General features: G+C 53.4%; 1 protein-coding gene across 1 annotated transcript in view; it reads left to right on the top strand.

Moving 5' to 3' along the window:
* CASTOR2 (cytosolic arginine sensor for mTORC1 subunit 2) overlaps positions 1-13759 on the top strand; it is a 54467-nt gene that overhangs the window by 24481 nt on the left and 16227 nt on the right. The gene's annotated exons all lie outside the window — the stretch shown is intronic.

Here is a 13759-nt window from a genome sequence, read left to right on the forward strand (position 1 = left end):
CAGCGGCGAGGTCTCGGGGATCCCATTACCCGAAGGCAGCACGCAGTGGCCTCCCCCCTGATTCCATGCCTCCCGTGCTCCGCCTTCATGTCTGGGTGATTCCAGGAAGATCCCCCCCTTTCTCCCCTCTGTTGTGGTTTTAATGGGAATCTGTGGCAAGCGATTCTACCAAATTAAACCCACCCTTGCAAATCTCTTCCCTCTGCTAATTTTATCTGGTTCATAAATCTGAAGTCTCAGGGTGGGTCTGCTGAACAAGTTTACCTGGAAGTGGCCCTTCCCCCCCTCCTGGCTTAAGGTCCGCGAGACTCTGACTGGCTGGGGCTCCTTGCCCAGGATGCCCCAGAGAGGCCCCCGTGAGGGCCTCACTCTGCTGGGCTAGGAATCTGAGAGTAAACAGATCGAGTGTCAGCCGACTGCCCATAACAGGCGGCCACAGCCATTGAACAGGAGAATGTTCTCTGAGATGACTCAGCCTTCAGCCCCAGGCTCGGGGCAGTCCCCTGTCCTTGACTCTGTCCTGGCGGTCAGCTGCTGGCCACGCCCAGGGTGGAACAGCAGGGGTGTTTGGTTGCTTGGTTTTGGCCAGTGCTTGTAGGATGTTACTTCCCTGACCAGGGATTGAACTCGGCCCCTCGGCAGTTAAAGCCCAGAGTGCTGACCACTGGACCACCAGGGAACTCCCTGCAGTGGGTTTTCAGAGTCAAGCAAATGGTGCTCGATTCTGTCTCGTCCCACTGGGATGAGGGCATGGGAGGTGGCCTCAGGTGGCTGTCCTCGGTTTCCTTATCTGTGAAGTGGCCCTAGCACTTCCTCTCTGAGCGGCTGGATGTGAGAAATGAGCCTGAGCCCAGTCCAGCTGGCGTCAGAGAAGTGGGTGTCTGACGCTTGGGGAGAAGGCCTGGGTCGCAGTGACCGGGACCCTGCGAGGGAGAGAATTGCAGGGAGCGGGTAATGTGAGAAGAGCGTTGGGGAGGCTTGAAAGAGAAGGCACTGCGGGAAGCGAAAGGAGGGTCGACGTCAGGAGACCCTGTGGTCAATGCCCGGGTCTAGGCTGAGGCCTTGGGCAGCTGTGTAGGGTCCTGCCAAAAGGCCCAAGGACAGGAGGGTGGGAGGGAGGAGGCCGTCATCTTTGGCTGGTAGAGGTCACAGGGGAGCGGGATCCGTTGGAGAGCTGAGGCCGATCAGCGGCAGGGGCTGGAGGTAGCGGAGGGAAGAGGGTTGGTGGGCACAGGGGAGCCTTTTTTTAGGATGGAGGAAACCTGAGCTTGTTTGTTACTAAGACCAGGAGGAAGCCAAGTATGAGACAAGGTTCCTGAGAGAGCGGTGCTGGTGGGACCCGGGACTTAAAGATTGCCCTGGTGGCACCATTTTTCCGAGGTCAAAGAGAGGGGCTGAGATGAATGGAAAGGCAGAGGGGTTTTGGAAGGAGGCCCTCCCCTCCTTAGGAACTTGGAGGTGGACACTGGGGTGCAGAGCATGGGCACCGGAGAGGGAGGGCTGAGCCGTTCCCCCGAGGGGTGGAGGGGTAAGAGACAGAACCTGGGGGATCTCCAAGCTGGAGGCCACTGCCGAGAAAGATGGTGCTGATCAGGGGCCATCTAAGGATCGGCCAAGCGGGTCACCCAGGACACCCTGCCCCCGAGGCAGCAACAGACGGTACAGAATTGGAGTGGCCGCAGGAGATGAGAGAGGCAGGGTGACCTGGGAGTGGGGGCATCACGGAGTTGCCAGGCAACAGGCTGGCAGCTCCATCCAGGTGGTACCTCAGTGTGGTTCCAAAGTCTTGTAATGACAGTATAATGACCCTCTAGGGGCTGTGGTTCCCCATGATGGGGCAGGGCTGGGGGAGAAGGACCACCATTGCTTTCGGGTCGAGTCTTTTGATTACTGTTTTCAGTTTGCTGGCCAGACGCTGTCTGCGTCCTTGGAGGGTGTGTGTCTGCATGTGTTCTCAGCATCAGCAGGATGAACGGGGGTGGGGGGTGTTGAACAAGCTTCCCGTTAAGTCAGGAGAAAGCCGGGGGGTCACTATCAGAGAGGACACAGGCTCAGGGGCTTCCCAAAGGGGAAATCAGGAGGAGGGAGGGATATATTAGGAGTTTGGGATTAACATATACACACTGCTATATACAAAATAATCAGCAAGGAACTGCTGTATCGCAGAGTGGTGTATGTGCTCAGCCATGTCCAACTCTCTGCAGCCCCATAAACTGTAGCCCGCCAGGCTCCTCTGTCCATGCAATTTCCCAGGCAAGGATACTGGAGTGGGTTGCCATTTCCTTCTCCAGGGGATCTTCCCGACCCAGGAATGGAAATCACGGTCTCCTGCATCTCTGACATTGGCAAGCGGATTCTTTACCACTGAGCCACCTGGGAAGCCCATAGCACAAAGAACAATATTCAATATGTTGTAATAATCTATAAGGGAAAAGAATGTAAAAAAGAATATATATATATGTATAATTGAATCACTTTGTTATACACCTGAAATGAACACAACATTGTAAATCAGCTATACTCCAATATAAAGTTAAAATTTTTTTTCATTTTTAAATTAAAAAAAAGGCCATTGGGGCTGGTGCAGTAACTGAGACCCAGAGCATTAGCCTGTTACCCACAGCACTGTCAGACTACTAGAGGCTGGACTGTGGGGGTCAAGTTGGGGATCAGATATGCATCTCTTGAGCTAAAGTGAGCCCCAAATCACTGGCCAGCCAGGGCCAAGGTGAATGACCCCTATGGCGGTGAGCTGTAACCCTGGGACCAGACCTGTCCATTCATCCTAGGACTCTTGCCTGACTCTGGCTCCTGGACCAGAAACTTCTCTGGGCACCTCCTCTGGGTGGCTCTTCAGTTGCATTTCCTCCACCTTTTTGCAGCCTACCCTGGCCTCTCATCTGTGGCCAGGTCCCTTCTGCGAGGACCCAGTCCCAGTTGCTTGCAGCCCTTCATCGTCAGGTTCATAACCCTCACCCATCACGTGTCAGTTGCACAGCCCACCTGTATTTGCTTAATTGACTAGTTAATAGTGTAATCGGCACGTGCAAACCAGAGCAAAAGTCAGAGGGAGACAGTACCCTCCATCTGGGACTTCCCTGGTGGCTCAGTGGCAGAGAACCCGCCTGCCAGCGCAGGAGACACGGGTTCGATCCCTGGGTCAGGAAGGTCCCCCCTGCTTCGGAACAACTAAGCCTGCGCACCGCAGCTGTTGAGCCTGTGCCCAGAGCCCAGGAGCCACAGTTGCTGAGCCATGAGCCGAGACTGCTGAAGCCCGTGTGCCCTAGAGCCCACGCTCTGCAACAAGAGCAGCCACTGCCGTGAGCAGCCCGTGCGCCCCAACGAGTGGAGGCCCACGGGCAGCACAACCAAACAAACAATTCTTTAAAAATTACCCTTCATCTCACCAGACCCCCCAACCCCAAGTAAAGTGAAAGTGAAAGTCGCTCAGTCGTGTCCGACTCTCTGTGACCCCATGGACTACACACTCCATGGGATTCTCCAGGCCAGAATACTGGAGTGGGCAGCCTTTCCCTTCTCCAGGGGATCTTCCCAACCCAGAAATCAAACCCAGGTCTCCTGCATTGCAGACAGATTCTTTACCAACTGAGCTATCAGGGAAGCCCCCCAACCCCAAGTAACATGTTCTTTATTCCCTGGCTTCCTTTATATGGAGTTATATTGCAATTCCGTGGAGTCTTAAACGTGTTGGGTTTTGTTGTTTTTTCATTGTAGCTGCTTTTAACTCTGTGAAGAGAATACCGTGCTATGTATAACAGTTGGGCACTTATTTTTCCATCTACGATTATATTGCTGAGACGCATTCATAGTTCTGCAAGTCCCCGCAGAGTGTTTGTTTTGACTGCTGGGTAGTATTCTGTCATCAGTTTCCTTCTCTCCTGGTGATGGGCATCTGGGTTGCAGCCAGGTGCTTGTTTCCAAGGACGGGCTGTTATCAATTCTCTCATCCCTGTCTCTGGTTACCCATGTTTAAGAGGGTGGATGGCTCCCAGGGGCAGAGCTGAGTCATAGGGAATATGCCACAAGCCACACTTGTCCCCTGGCTGCCCACCCCCCCATCCTAGAGACTGCACAGCACAGTGGTCCCAAGGCCATAACTGCCTTAACCTGACGGAGCATCAGTTTTCCCACCTGTGAAATGGGAATCATTAATGACACTACGCATACATTCAGTTAGCAGTGATGACACAGACTCTGCATGGAGTCCTGTGGGAGGCATGGGGAACTTGGATGAGAAAAACTCAGTCATCTCCCGAGGAGCAGGTTATCTCACCAGCAGAGAGAGACCGTGAAGGAAGTCATCTCGGCACCGCAGTGCATATGATCATTGCTGGGAGGTGATGGGCAGACGGGGGTGACAGTACAGTGGGGGATGGCGGGGGGCCGGGGTGGGAGGCTGTGGCCTGCCTGGGGGACCTGGGTTGGGTTCGTTGGCCGCTGCGTGAGACTTGACTATCCTGCTGGTGAGGGTTGGGGTGGAGGCCATGAGAAATGGGGAGACTAGAAGTTAGGCAGAGACCCAGAGCCCACTGCAAGGCTGAGCACTGCCTGGATGGGAACGCTGCCTTGGACGTCCACTCAGTCTCCGGGCCAGCTCACGGCATCAGGAGACCGTGCATGCTTATGCAGGGTCTTGAGCACTTCCCATGTGTCTTCTGTAACCTCCTCAAATCCTAAACGATCCTGGAGGAGAGGTAGCTTCAAACCTCTTTCACAGATAAGGAACTTGGGGCAATTCGAGGACCAGTCAGTTTTTCCAGCCTCATCTTGGAGAGGTGGCAAGAGCCATGATGTCCACTTGGGTTTTTTACATCTCAGTCCCTCCCAAGGCAGAAAGGGAACCACTCACTACTCAGTGCCTCGTGTGTGCCCTGCACTTGGGAATTGCTTGCAAAGCAAGAGGCCAGCCTTCCGCAGACATGGTTCCTGCCCTGGGGCATGACCCTTCTGACACTGGCTGGTGCCCCAGGCCGAAGGAATGGCCGAAGGAAGGGCCATGTGGAAGCTCCCTGTGACTTGTGCTGGAGCCCTTGGGGCAGGGCTAGGGCGCTGCAGGTCTCCATGGAGGAAGGGACCAACGCTGTGGGTCCGGGCGGGATTCAGAGGTGTGTACATTCTGTTAGTTCAGGGCAGCCCTGGCCGCCAGCTGACCTCTCCCCTGGTGCCTCTGCCGAGAAGGTGCGGTGGAAGACGATGGTTTCCTGCCTTGGCCTCAGTCTTCCTCACCAACCTCACCAGCCCCCAGTTGTTGAATATGACTTCCAGGCTCCTAAACGGAGCCACGCCCACCAGTGCCAGCCAGGTCCGAGCCCCCAGCTCTCACCAGCCAGCCTCCTTGAAGACCACAGGTACCTCTTCACTGGCCTCTCAGCCCCACCTGGTCCTTACAGGGGCCCCAGGCATCCTCCTCCCTCCCTGTCATCACCCTGGTCTTAGCCTGCCGTTCCCCCTCCCCCACCAGCAGCCACTCCTGGCTGCTGTCTCTCCCGGCAGGTACCCATCTCAGGGCTTTGGGACAGCCACATGCTCACCCTTCCAGTTTCTAAAGAACTCATAGGGGACCCTCCCTGCTTGCTCTCTCTCTTTTTTTAAAAGGTTTATTTATTTATTTGGCTGCATCAGGTCTTTGCAGCATGTGGGATCTTTCATCGCGGTGGGCGAACTTCTCTCTAGTTGTGGCGCTGTGGCTTAGCTGCCCCGTGGTATGTGGGATCAGGAGCTCCCCAACCAGGGATCGAACCCGAGTCCCCTTCCTTGGAAGGTGGATTCTTAACCACTCGACCACCTGGGGAGTCCCCCCTTTTTTTTTTTAATGGTGAACAAATGTACTTAACAGAAAGTATTATCATTTTAATTTTTTGTAATATTTCTTGTTAAATACATTTGTCCACCATTTAAAAAAGAGAGCGAGAGAAAATCCCCATGAGTCCTGTAGAAGCTTTTCAGTGCATCGTGTATTTCTCAGTGGCATTAAATCCTTACATTCCATTGTTCCGCAGCCTTCACCGCCATCCACCTCCAGAACTTTGCATCATCTCAAAAGTGAAATTCTGCACCCATTTAATGATTGCTCCCCATTCCCTTACCCCCCACCCCCCCCCCGCCCCAGCCCCTAGCAACCACTCCCCACTCCGCTTTAAACTGCAAACTCCCTTTTTTATTGGCTCTGAGGCACACACCACCGTCTGACTCACTATTTATCCAGCCCCCATGGAAATTCTAATTGTCCAATTATTTAAGGTGTGTCTCCAGCACACGAAGCATTGCCTTTATACATTAAAGGCACTTAACCATTTGTTTGTTGAAAGACTGAGTGATCTAGCCACTGCGTTAGACTCTTGCCTGGCTCTCAGGGGCTTTATCCAGACCTTACCGATTCCCTCCACCCTACCCAGCCCCTTTCTGCAGTCCTGTCTCTGCGTATCACCTTGGAATTTGTGAGCACTGATACCCAGGCTGTCTGATTCTCCTGACCACCCAAGACCCAAGCAGATTTTTTTTTTCCATCTTAACAGAAAAAGGACATTCTTTAGGATTGCCCTTCAAATCACAGCACTGACACAGTGCTTGAAACGGCAGCTTCTAGTTGTTAACTAAAACAACTAATTTAGTTTTTTCTAACTAAAACTTGAATTGGCGGCTTCTAGTTGTTAATGACCGTAGAAATGAATTGTAAATAACACAAAAGACCTATCAAAGACCCAGGAGAAGCAGAAGAAAAAGTCACGGCTGGGTAACAGAAGAAAGTCTGACCCACACCCTCCGCCTGGATATCTTTAGGGAAGAGGAGCCCGGGAAGGCGGGAGACCAGCACAGTGAGCACCCCAAAAGTGCATCTGTCCCTCGCTGTAATCCAAGTTCGAGGCTCCTGCGTTCCACTGCAGAAATGCATCAGCAGGCTGGCGGAGGCAGTGGGACGGCCCCCAGAAGTGGGTCAGAGCTTGGCCCCTCCATCTGCTCGCTGTGATGTGCTGCTAGGAAGATGTAGTTGAACCTCCCTCGTTCATCCTGAACAGGCTACCCTTGGTGGGAAACAGACATAGGTGTCCAGGTGCTGAAATGTAAAATGAGCGCTCAGAGGCCTTGCTTGAGCAAAGGAATTATGGGTACCTGGGACATGCTGGAAGCCTGTTCCCAAGTCCAGTTTGCAGGGCCGGTCTGGTGCTCACGCCATAGCCCAGCTGCTGTTCAATCACCAAGTTGTGTCCAACTCTGCCACCCCATGGACTGAGGCACAGCAGGCCTTCCTGTTCCTCGTTGTCTCCCGGAGTTTGCCCAAGTTCGTGTCCATCGAATCGGTGATGCCATCCAACCATCTCATCCTCTGTAGTCCCCTTCTCTTCCTGCCTTCAATCTTTCCCAACATCAGGGTCTTTTCCAGTGAGTCAGCTGTTCACATCAGGTGGTCAAAGTACTGGAGCTTCAGCTTTAGCATAGAGGAGGGAATGGCAGATCACTCCAGTATTCTTCCCGTGAGAACCCCATGAACTGTATAAAAAGACAAAAAGCCCAGCTGACCAGGGCTCTAATTGCCAAGGACTGAATTTATCTGGATTTATTCTGTGGCCAGGCAACCTCAGCAAGGTCTGTTTGGGAGGAGCACGTGGTGACCCTGCAGAAAACAGGCCCCAGTCCCGGGAGAGTCTGGCCCACAAAGCTGTCTCCCGCCTCCTGGGGACCAAGACTTCTGCACAAGATTCCACGGAAAGGCAACTTCTGCTGAGCCCTGACTATGTCAGAGGGTCTTTGTGATGTCTGGGAAACGAGGAGGGGAGGGCAGGACCACCACCCATCCCTCAGGTGAATGGGGAAGGCGAAAAGGACGCTGATAGGAGCTTCCACCCAATGGTGATGTGTCAGGCCACCTCCCTGGCTCCCCTGATCCGGACAGTCCGTGTGCTCAGACATGCTGAATGTCTGAAGATTCTTGAGGTCCCAGCATGGTGTGTCAGGGAGTTGGGACCAGGGAGTGGGTTTGCCTCCAGCAGATCCACTGGGAATTGCAGGCTGAGTTGGTTTCTTCCGTCATAGACCGTCATCCCTTTGCTGGCTACCTGATGGGTGCCAGACTACTGGGAAGATGAATGGAGACTTTTCAGCCAAAGCTTGTTGCTTGGGGTCAGTGTGTAAGGACCAAGTGTCTCAAGGAATCCAGAGACTCCGCGCTTCCCAGAACCTTGGCGGTGGTTAATCCATCCTCCCTGTCAATGTAGCGTCACCCCTAAAGCCCACCAGCCTGGGGCTCAGCCCCTACGAAAGGTAACATCTCACAATATCTCACTACCTCCTGGTCTCTGTAGCCCATTTGGCTTTGCTCAGGCTCAATTGCTCAGTCATATCTGACTCTCTGTGACCCCATGGACTGTAGTCCACCAGGCTACTCTATCCATGGGGATTTCCCAGGCAAGAATACTGGAGTGGGTGGCCGTTTCCTCCTCCAGGGGTGATCTTCCAAACCTAGGGATTGAACCCGCATCCCTCCTGCATTGCAGGTGCAGTCTTTACCACTGAGCCACTAGAGAAGCCCTCATTTGGCTTTAGAGCTTTTCTAACTGGCAACAGAAGCTGGCCTCCCTGTGGTCCCCCACCTCAGCTGCCTCTGTCCTCCGAGAAGGAAAAATGGCCAACATATTGAGTGCTTACCATGGTCGTGCTGGGTATACACTCATTTATTCTTCAGCAGCAACCCTAGGAAGTGGACACTGTTAGCCTCATTGTTCACATGACAAAACTGAGGCACAGAGAGGTTAAGTAACTTGCCGAAGGTCACACAGCCATAAACAGCAGCACTGTTCCCTTCCCTGATCCAGAGCAGCCACAGAGATTTAAAGATGGCAGCTGGACTCTTCCTCGAGGCGGGAAGGGGGTGCCATCTAAAGTCCCCTCATTTCCCCTGGGCATGCTCTACCAGGCCTGTGAGTCTCTGAACAGACATAAACCATTGAGCACCTGTGCTTTGTTCATGGAGCCCAAGGATGTGTTGGCATCTCCTGGACAGGGGACTTGCATTACAATCCTTGGAGTGTGTCCTGAACCACGGTGAACCAGGAGTGCCTCTAGGGCTGTTGTTCCCAGTCTCCCTCCTACATCGCCCAGGACTCTACCTGAGCGCTCCTGCCAGTTGACCATCACACACAGTTGCACAGGTTGTGCACTGCCCAACCCCGAGGGTGCTCTTCAGGCAGACTGTGCGATGAATGAGCCCTCCCCCCAGAGGTGTGATGTTACCACCTGCCCAGCTGCCTGGGCAACAGATCCATCTTGGGTTCTGATCAGAGCTGGATGGGGTTTTTGCCTGCCCTTGAAAAGCGTTTCCCAGACAGATTTGATGGTTCTGGGATCGTCTCTCCATGCCTTGTCACCAGGCCCCTTGAGGTCCAGCTTGCTATGGAGCTGGCAGGGTTCCATGGGGCCTATGCCCTTCTTGCCCAAGCTGGAGCTACAGGGAACCCAGTCCCCCTTGAACATGTCCTTCATTGGACACGTACAGAGGAATGAGGCGGCCCAGGGTTCACCACCCCCGGCGCCGGACTGGGACTGGAACTCGGACCTCTTGACTCCAGGACCTTGGTCCTCTTCCCGCTCTCCCAGGCGGCTCTCTCTAACCCTGTTATTTCATCCTGTTCCTTAGCGCCATGAGGGCATCTAGAGGGCAAATGCTTCCCCTCCTCCTCGGATTTCCTAACAGCACTCAGCAGCAGCCTGAGTAATTGCTGGGTCTTGTTCCTCTCTCCGGCTCTTTAGACAAAGCACAGAGACTCCACAAACACCGAGGCCTGGCATCTGGGGAGTGGGTTTAGCCACAGCTCGTTAGAGAGTGTAGAGTTGGGACTGGAGACTCGAGCATCTCCCAGAGGCGGGGAAGTCCAAGCAGTGCCACACACAGACAGGCAGGGTTTGCTGTGATTGGGGCTTCTCTGGTTTTGGGGGTAGGTGTGTGGCCATAGTTCACTCTTTTGCTCATCAGGCTTTGAGTACCCTGTCCAGCCCATGTCAGATACAAGGTATATGTGCATAGAACCCACCGTCCTTCCCTTTGAGAGCTTATATGGCCCACTGGGGGGAAACAAGTGTTACCTGTCATAGACTGTGGAAAGCATTCAGGACCATCATGTGCAGTTGCACAGGTTGTGCACTGCCCACCCCTTACAGGCATCCTTCACAGACACTCTGAGATGGATGAACTGTCCCCTAAAGCTGTGATGCACCACCAAGCCTAACTGTCCGCGATGGCTTTAACATCCAGGGAGGACCCCTCCTATGGTGGGAGGTGAGACAGAGGAGGTGGCTGATGCCAGTTAGAAAAGATTTCACCCCAAAGAAAATGCTTAAACCGAGTCTTGAAGGATGAGCAGCACGTGTCCAGCCAAAGAACAGGGAACGGGGTGCTGAGCAGTGGAAAGAATATTTGTCAGCCTTTGGATGCATGAGATGAGACAGGCAAGAGTTGGGAAGGAGACTGGAGAGGCTTATAGGCAAGAGTTTGTGTGGAGGAGAGTGATGGGGAGAGGCAAAAACAGATCTCAGAGCGACTGGGGTGGGGGGCGGTGGAGATGGGGTGAGCTCAGAGACGTGTAGGACGTGAGAGGGAAATAGGAGAATAGGTCCTCCTGAGTTTGACCAGAGGAGTAGCTTCAGGTCCCTCCGGCCAACTCGCCCTCCCAGAGGCCTGCCCATGCCAAGGTGCACATTCCGAGATGGATGTCTACCAGCTGGCCCTCAGCCGTGGGTCACATCAACAGCATAGTCATACCCCCATTTACACAGAGGCCGATGTTGCCTTCTGCCGGTGTTTATGCCCTCAGGGTCATTAATACGGTCTATTTCTGGAGCATCCCTCACCGCCAAGAGGGCACCCAGAGCAAGCACCACATCTGTTTGCCTTCCCAGGGCTCTCAGATGGCTGGGTTGCCCGCCCCTTCCCAGGGTGTACTTGCTTGTGGCATTCTGACGATGGCTGGGGAGAGGGGGTTCCTGAGGCTCTTTCTGAGCACACGGGGGTCCCCAGGAAGGAACTAGGCCAGACCAGTGATTGCCACTCACTAAGGTGATAATGTGCTGCTGTCCCCCAGCAATTATAGATTTCGCTTGTCCAAGCAATAGTTGCAAATTGGATGTGGGACAGGCAGGGGCAAGAGATGTAATTTGAAAACCAAAGACCTGGAGGGAAATTGAACAGTGTGTGCTGCTGGGTGAGCCGAATGTCAAGGAAGGGGAGGGGTGCCCCCTCATTTATGAGTCTGGCACCAGCACTTTCTTAAGGCCAGGTTCATGGCGGTATAATCTGTATATACGGTAAAAGTCACCCTTTTTAGGGTATAGTTCTTTCCGTTTCGAAAAATATATATGATCTTGTCACCACAACGATCAAGAAACCAAACACCGGACTTCCCTGGTGGTCCAGTGGTTAAGAATCCGCCTGCCAATGCAGGGGTCATGAGTTTGATTCCCTGGTCCAGAAAGATATCATGTGCCTTAGAGCAACTCAGTCCACAAGCCGCAACTACTGAAGCCTGTGTGCCTGGACCCCACGCTCCACAGCAAGAGAAGCCACGGCAATGAGAAGCCCGCGCACCACAGCTAGAGAGTAGCCCCCGCTTGCCGCAACTAGAGAAAGCCTTTGCCCAGCAAAGAAGACCCAGCACATCCATAAACAAAAATTTTTTAAGAAAGAAACCAAACACCTCCTTCACCCCAAAAACTTCCTGGTGACCCTCCAACATCAACCCCAACCCAGCCCCAGGCAGCCAGGGATCTGTTCTGTTCTCCATCCTTACAGTTTTGCCTCTTCCAGAATGACACACGGGAGTAAGTCAGAGTGAGAAGCAGAAACATTGTATGACATCCCTTGTATGTGAAATCTAAAAGACATGATACAGATGAACTTATTTACAGAACAGGAGAAGACTCACAGACTTAGAAAACAAATTTATGGTTGCCAGGAGTTGGGGGAGCGGTGGGGATAGTTGGGGACCTTGGGAAGGTGCACACTGCTGTAGTTAAAATGGATAACCAACAGGTTATCCTACTGTAGAGCGCGGGGACACTGCTCCGTGTCACGTGGCAGCCTGGGCGGGGGGGGAGTTTGGGGGAGAAGGGATACGTGTTTATGTATGGCTGAGTCCCTCTGCTGTCCACCTGAAACTATTGAAACATTGTTAATCGGCTATACTCCAATACAAGACAAAAAGTTTAAAAAGATAGGTAAATCGGAATCTCACATAAATGGAATCATGCGGTACGTTAACCTGTTGAGTGTGGCTTTACCGTAGCCCAATGCTCTTGAGTTTCATCCACTTTATTGCAGGAATCACTAATTCACTCCTCTTCATTGCTGACTGGTATTCGCTGGCGTGGATGTGCCACACAGTTTACCCAGTTCTCCAGCTGCAAGGAGGATGTTTGGAATGTCTGCAGTTCGGGGTGATTACAGATAAAGGCTCTAAACATTTTGCATACAGGTGTTTGTGTGGGCATGTTTTCATCTCTCTCCAGCCCATACCCAGGAGTAGGACTGCCTGTGGTCATGTATGTTTCAGTCTGTGAGAAACACAAACTGTTTTCCCTAACAGCTGCACCATTTTGCATTCCTACCAGTTCCAGTGGATCTCATGCCTTGTGAAAAATTTAAAGAAAAAAGGGGAGGGAAGTGGGAGGGGGCATTCAGGATGGGGGGACACATGTGCACCCATGGCTGATTCATGTCAATGTATGGCAAAAGCCACCACAGTATTGTAATTGTCCTCCAGTTAAATTAATTTTAAAGAAAAATAAAAAAGGGAAAAGGGTGCTGCGGGGGTTCTGGTGACAGGCTTCAGTGTTGGAGGGCAGCTGCCAGGACAGGGGAAACCAGGAGGAGAGAGGTTTGTGTAACATTCCGGCCACCCCCATCCCGTGACACTTCAGGATTCCTTTCCCATTTTAATCTTCATAGAAGTGCCGTTCGGGCCCTTGCCAGGGTTACTCGTTGGGCCTCTCTGTGTCACGACTTCCCGTGATGGATGGGTTTTACACGTTGGGCACGGAGCCCGAGCTGCGCCTCACTCGTGAGATCGGTGACACCGGAAAAATAAATGGCCATGGGCAGTCTCCCACACACCACTGCCTGAGCATGCCGTCTCTCCCTGTCGCCGCGCCTGGGGTGTTCTGGGGGCCGCTAGCTGGATGGGGAACAAGGAGACAGGCAGTGAGCGGAGGTAACCCTCCCCCTCACCTGGTGACAGCCTCAGAGCCCAGCCCAAGGATGGTCTGGACACGGAGCCCAGCCTGTCCGCCAGGCGCCCGGAGCGCGCTCAGGGCTGAGACCAGCAGAGACGAGATGCAGAAGGACAGGGTGATTGCCGGACCCTCCCTGGCCTTGGGAAATGGATGGTCCCACTTGGGGTAGAGAATGAGCAATTTACACCTCAGGCTAAGCTGTGTTACCAGAGGTGGTTCAGGGATCCATGCCCCAAAATGGCACACACGGCCACACCCCTCTCTCTTGCAAGGAAGAAGCATGCCCTAAAGGCGGGGCTCTTGGTAGGGTGATGTGAACTAGGCCCTGAATAACGAGGGGGGTCTTGACTTGGTGAGGAGAGGGGCCAGGACCACGGGCAGGGGACACAGCACAGCGACAGAGGCCCAGAGGTCAGAATGTGGGGGTTCAGGTAGGCTGGAAAACACAGTTCATCTGCATGGTTCCTGCCAGAGCTGCCCTTGGGCCTAGAGGCGACCCTGAGGGCTGGCCAGCTTGGGG

This window comes from Dama dama, chromosome 10, assembly GCF_033118175.1.
Source record: "Dama dama isolate Ldn47 chromosome 10, ASM3311817v1, whole genome shotgun sequence".
NCBI lineage: Eukaryota > Metazoa > Chordata > Mammalia > Artiodactyla > Cervidae > Dama > Dama dama.